The following is a 6870-nucleotide window of genomic DNA, read 5'->3' on the forward strand; positions in this document are numbered from 1 at the left end:
TTATCATTGCCTCTAATAATTTAGATAGTATTTCCTAGTGTGCAAGAAAATCTCTGAAGATTATGTTCATATTTATATTTAGGTTTGGAGAAACCAAACAAAACAAAGAATTTTTTTCTTTCTGAGACCTTCCAGGAAAGCCTTATTAGACATGCAAATCCCTTCTGATTATCAGGTGATCAAGGAAGAATTTGCCATTCTAAAATACTAAACATTAGATTCTGAGGAGAATGCACCCAGAAGAGGGGAAACCTGGCTCATTTAATAATGTATACTTCATTTACAGTTCTGAGCAGTTTTGTTCTTCTGGCTACGACATTTCCCCCAGTCATAGTTCTGATGTATGCAGATCTCTAAGTACATTTTAAATAGAACAACAGCTGAACGATACACTCAACAGAATTCATGAAGAGGAAATAGACATATTTCGGCATGGGAGAATATTTATGCATTATTTAACAGCAATAATGTTTGAATTCATACATTATGCAAATGCAGTTATAATCAGGAAAATGAAAGAACTTGGACTGTGCAACATCCTTAAACCCACCATTAGGTACCTATTTGTGCATAGCATTTAATACTGCAAGATGCCTTACAATGCTACAGTGTGTCACTCGAAGAGAAAAGTTATCAGAGATTAACTGGGTATAAAATGAAAAGTTGATGAAGCCCTGATTGCTACCTTGATATCAACTTTTATAAATTTATCCTCAAACTAGTGTAAGCATGTTCATGATAATTAAAATGATACTGGAATAAAACACATTTCACTCAGTTGCTGCTCCCCATTAAAGTTTTTTCATATTTAGTCAGATATGGATGACTTCATCCTCTTTAACTAGAGAGCACCACCTTGGGCAGGCACTGTTCCAACCACTGGATGAGACTTAACGTCATTTTAACTTTTAACAGTTATCTCGTAACAGTGCCTTGAGGTACAAACTACTATTATTCCTATTTTATAGATGAGGAAACTGAACCACAGAGAGGATGAGTAGTTTGCCCATGGTCATTCAGTATTATTTTAAAGATATTATTTATTTATTAGAGAAAGAGAGAGAGAAAGAGAGAGTGCACGGTGCAGGGTGGAGCAGAGGCAGAGGGAAAGAAAGAATCAGACTCCCTGCTGAGCAAAGAGCCAGGCTGGGCTCCACCTCACAACCCTGAGATTATGACCTGAGCCAAAATCAAGAGTTGGCCACTTAACTGACTGAGCCAAGGTCACTCAGTATTAAGTGGTAGAAACTTGGCTTTGAATACAAGATGTCTGAACCCAGGGTCCATGCTCTTAAGCACTATGTTATGCTGTTTACATCACTATGAAAGTTACTTATGTTCTAGATCCTTCTTTCAGACTGTAAACTGACTGCATTAAAAATGATAATAATGGAGCATTTGTTATATCCCAGGCCCTGTGTCTGGATCAGTGAATGCAAAGATGGGTAAACATAGCCCCTGTTCTCCAGAGGCTCACAGTCTAGCAAGGGAGATAAGCATGAAACTATATTGCTTTGTGCAAAGATGGACATGTTGAGACAGAATTAGACAAGCAATGGGAAGGGCATCTAACCCATCTTGAGGAATGGGAGTAGGAAAGTGAAGGAAAGCAAGGGAAGAGATATCTGTGATTGGAGCTATATCCTATTTCCTTTGCCCTTTCCTTACCTCTAGCTCCTGGCATGGGATTCTGTACAGAAAGAATAAATAGATTAATTTAATGCTTAATTAGGTTGCTCATTGTCAACACCAGGGACCCAGTGACTTTTATGCTGGTGACCCTGGGTGGCACAGTGTCTGGGGAAAGTTTAGAGAAAATATGTTCCCTGATTTTCACTGAAAATAGTGGTTCCTGGTGAGCTGTTCTTTATGACCCTTGCTCCAGAGGAAAAAACATACCTATGTGAAGTTTTGTGAAATGTCAAGGTGAATTCCAAAACCCTATTGAGACCTCAGGTTAGAGACTTGTGATCAAAAGGAAGGCAAGTTGGGTAATTAGCCTACCAGTATATAATGGCAGTGAGTAAGTATGGATCATTTGTTTTCAGACTTTCTGGTCTCAGGACCTCTTTACAGGTTTAAAACTTATGAGGGACCCTCCCCTCCCCCACCAAGTTTTTGTTTATGTGGATTATGTCAATTTTCACTTATCATATTAGAAATTAAAACTGAGAAATTAAGAAAGATTGTCTATTACTTAAAAAGTTATAACAAACCCTATTACGTGTTAACATAAAAGTTGTCATAAAACATAACTGTATTTTTCAAGCAAAAAATTAGCAACATGAATGGTATTATTTACAGTTTTGTAAATTTCTTTAATGTCTGGCTTAATAGAAGACAGCTGGATTCTCAGGTCTGTTTCTGTTTTTAATCTTTTAGGATATGTTATCTTGGTTTAAGCATATGAAGAAAATATGTTCTCACATAAGCATGTGGTGGAAAAGGGAGAAAGACTTTAATAGTCTCTTAAGATCATTGCGGACATTCTTCTTTGATACTATACCAAATCTTGGAAAGTAGTTGTTTCCTAAAGGTTACTTGAAATGGGAAACCTAAAACCACATAAAGAACTTTTTAGACTCTGTTACATGAAAATCCATTTGTTTTCTTCGTATTTTTAGTGGATCATTTGTCCTTGCATGATTTTTATAAAAATTTGCAATGGTCATTTGGAAATATAAGCTCACCAAGTTATGAAGATCTTCTGAATGTTGACACATTTCATTACACAGTATTAAAAAATTGCATTCATTAATATTACCATCAATCTCATCCAAAGCTCTTTAAGCATTAGGAAGCTGTCAAGCTCATCACTGGGGATACAATTTCTCCCAAATGCCAATTCTCATGTGAAATCTTAAATCTTATCATTGCAACAAGCATCGGCAGTTGCTTTTTTTTTTTTAAAGATAGGTTCACTTCATGTGATTTTGAGAAAATATCCTCCAAATACACCGAATAGAGTAATCATTTCAGCCATTCTTTCAAGTAAAAATAATGTTGTACAAAGTGGCTTGTTCAGCTCACAACCCAAGCAACTGCAAATGTGCTTCCTCTTTTTTTTTTTTTAAAGATTTTATTTACTCATTTGAGAAAGAGAGAGCAAGAGAGAGCATGAATGGAAAGGAGAAGGAGAAACAGCCTCCCCGTGAGCTGGGAGCCCAACATGGGGCTTGATTCCAGGATCCTGAGATCATGACCTGAGCCAAAGGCAGATGCTTGACCAACTAAGCCACCCAGAGGCTTCAAAAAGTGCTTCTTCTTGAGACAAACTTGCACTTCCATATGCAGCCAAAGTTCTTCATATCCACTTCCCATTTTATAATCTGGATTATTAAATATTATATGTAAAAGTCAAGTTTCAATAAAATTAATTTTTACTATTTCATAAAGAGCATTACTAATGAACTCGGGGTGTTGTTTTTTTAAAAACTGTGACCCCATGGCAGCTGAATAACATGACTACATTGTACTGCTGAATGTTATTGCCTTGATTTTGCTAGGGCATCAGAAATCTTACCCCCACTGCTTTTACACCATTACTGCAAACTGTCAACACAATGAAAAAAGCAAATAATATTTTAGTATTATCATGGAGATAGTTCATGCCTTGCAAATGCCCCAGAAAACTCTGAGGGACTCCCCATGTTCTATATTCCACACTCTGAGAACAACTGATATAGAGGCTATAAAGAATAAAAATCTATGGAGGACAGTTGAAAAGAGTATTGAGGAAAACTGAAAGGTTTGGGGAAAAGAACTTTTCAGGGAAAGAAGTTAATAAAAGTAATACTACATGCCTAAGGGTGTTTACAGTGCAGAATGACTGCAGACTTCTTGGAGGTACAAATATATCAACTTTAACATTGGTTTGTTCTGGGTAAGAATGTGAGCCTCCTTAGGGCGGTCATCTTGCCAACTGCGATTTTGACCAGATTGTCCCAAACACACCTCTATATATTTCTCTGGATAGAATTTAAACAAGTGAATGGGAAGGGTAGAAGGGAATTGCATTCATCCAGCTGCAAACAGAGATTTTTAAAAATCTCACAAAACAGAGGCTTCTAAGAGTGAACTTATACTGTGAACACATAAGCTTCAAAGAGTCCAGGTTCTGGGTGGAGTATTGACAGAGGCAAGACTAAAGAATCAGGAGAAGGTTGTCCTGCAGTAATTAAAACTAAACTGAAGAAGCCAAAAGATGCTTGTTATTCTGTGTTTTCATAGCAGCATGTCCCAGCTGCCACGGAGGAGGCTCTATTAGCATTTACTTTACAAATCTCATTTCTTCAGAGGTCATAGCTCAAGCTGGAAATTCACTTCTGGTTGAAATTCCGTACCTTCTATTGGCCCTTGTCACAAATGGAATGCTTTTCAAGTTTATTTTGGTTGTCTAAATATTGTAGAGTAGCCTGGTAATAAATCAACTTTATGCAATATTTTTCTTCTCTTTATCTCTAGTCATCTCGAAACACTAAGGGTTTCTTGCATGAGGGTAGAATCCTGTATAATACATAGATCACTGATAAAAAGATAATTTTGTGTTGTGAAACAGGTTAATAAGAAAGAATATTACTAGCCATTCATCTTTCTGCCTCCAAGGCAAAGAATATCTTCCAGAGAGATAGCAGTTGATGTCTTTTTAAAAACACAGTGATAATTTCCCCCACCAAGATTATTGCCATATGGAGGGAAACTTGCGGTAGAAAGTTATCCGAAGCTTCAAATTTCATTCATACATTGTGATATCCTTGACATCACCATTTCTTTAAGCACAGTTAAGGTATATCGTGTAGAATATTTCATATAGTCCAATATGCAGTTATTTCTAGGACTAGGTTGGCATTTGGTGGTGTTTCCTGCCAAGGAATTTTGCAAAGGAAATCACTGTGCTTTGGTAGCGTGTGAACGATGTAATCTGCTGGGACATCGAGTACCTACCACATGAATAAAAATATGTACTCCCAGCAGGGCGGGGGAAAGCCTAGATTAAACAAAATTTACTGTGCTCTTCTGACCTCTGTGGGTCATAGGCCAGAAAGAGGACCAGTAAGTACACAGCTTTGGAGATAAAAGTAAATGAGATCAGGTGGTAGTCCCATGTTTCTATTGTGTTGGAAGAAAATACTTTTTTGGTCTGGAACGTTCGAACATCCACACTTGGCTTTGTAACTAATGTAGTGATTAAACACATTTATGTATTTCTAGACTAGGCATAGATGATAGATCAATGGAAAAACTTTCTGCTTTCTGTTTGTGCAATCTCTTATATTACCCAGATGGGCTTCTCAAAGATCTTTTTGGGAGGTATCTTGTTTGGAAGTTTACATAAGAATCACAGATTTCAAAAACATCATAGCGATAAATGGGGCCTTGGAGACGGTCTATGACTAGTCATTCATTTCTTAGTTGAAATGTATTTTCAACTCTTCAGGATTATATCAAATGAGAGTGAACCTCTAGATAGGAAATAGGTCAGAGAACTCCTTGAATTCCTTTCAAGACCTAGCTTTTCATGATTTAATAATAACAGATATGAAAATACTTCCATCAAAATAAAAGCCCTCCATACATTCTAGCTATTATTATTATCTTAACTATTGGTTAGATGCTAAAGACTGAAAGAGTAACAATAAATCCAGCACTAAGAAAAAGCTGTCTCTGTAGAGCCTTTCAAGAGAAGCAAAAGCAGTGTTAGCCTGCTGACTGGTCTTAATGGTGAGCAGTTGAAAGGAGCTTAGAATTTCCAAATTGACACAAAAGCAGTATAGGTGTCATTTCAACCCCGCAGAACCTTAATAATAATAAAAAAATAAAATTAAAAAAAAAAAACAACTTTGTTCTCTTTGTGAGTCAGAATAAATATGACCTATAAAGAGGCCACTGGCAGGAAGGATGGTGTTTGCTTACTCACAATGAATACCGTAATTGTGACATATTTATAATATTGATGCTTTTGTTTTTAGAGGTATGGTACACCTCCCCCAGCACGCATACACATCCTGAGCTGAAATGTGGCACCCAGAGCTTTCTCCTGCAGTTTCATCATTAATAGCATTATCATTAATGCAAATGTTGACACATTATCTACATGACCATTTTCTAGTAAGGAAATCCACAAATAATACTTGACATCTTGTTTGCATAGCAGCTACACTGTGTATTTCTCACAGCTCTTTCTATCTTTACTGCATATTGGAGCTCCACATCATTTTGGCCTGGTTCAAATTTTTTAATATGCAAAACCTGAGTCAACATCAAAGGACGAATCAGTTTCAAAATGATTTTCCACACTAACAGTCTTATGAATCTGTACCAAATATCATCATGTTGATTACTAAATAGTTTTAAGATCCAGTGGTTTCATGCTGACTTCCCCCTCCCCCATTAATATGATACATGTACTTTCATAATCCTTTTGGGGGCATGATTTCTTTTAGTTCTCATTTTCTTTTTTAAAATATAGTCTTCATTATATGTGTAATTTTTAAATACAACTCAAGGTTTTCTGGGATCGTGATGTTAATGATACTTCAATTATTTTAAACTATTGTTTGCAATGAGAAGCAAGGTGCTATGAATCTTTAGCATTAGAATTTCATCTGTATGACTAGAACCGTTATATAATATTGCACACTTGCTATCAATTCTGCAAGATTTAAATCAGGAACAATCTTTTAAGAGCAATACTTGCACCATAGGACGCAAACATCTCGGCTCCTAAGAAAAGCATTGCAGAGAGGGTTTGCTAATTGATTTTTCCTTAAGAACAATCTGTTTCTCTTCCAGTTTATTATAGGAAACAGTGGCATGTGTCATTTTTCCAATATTTGGAGCTTGCTGCCTTAATAAATGCACATATCAGAT

Source organism: Mustela nigripes, chromosome 14, assembly GCF_022355385.1.
Source record: "Mustela nigripes isolate SB6536 chromosome 14, MUSNIG.SB6536, whole genome shotgun sequence".
Lineage (NCBI taxonomy): Eukaryota > Metazoa > Chordata > Mammalia > Carnivora > Mustelidae > Mustela > Mustela nigripes.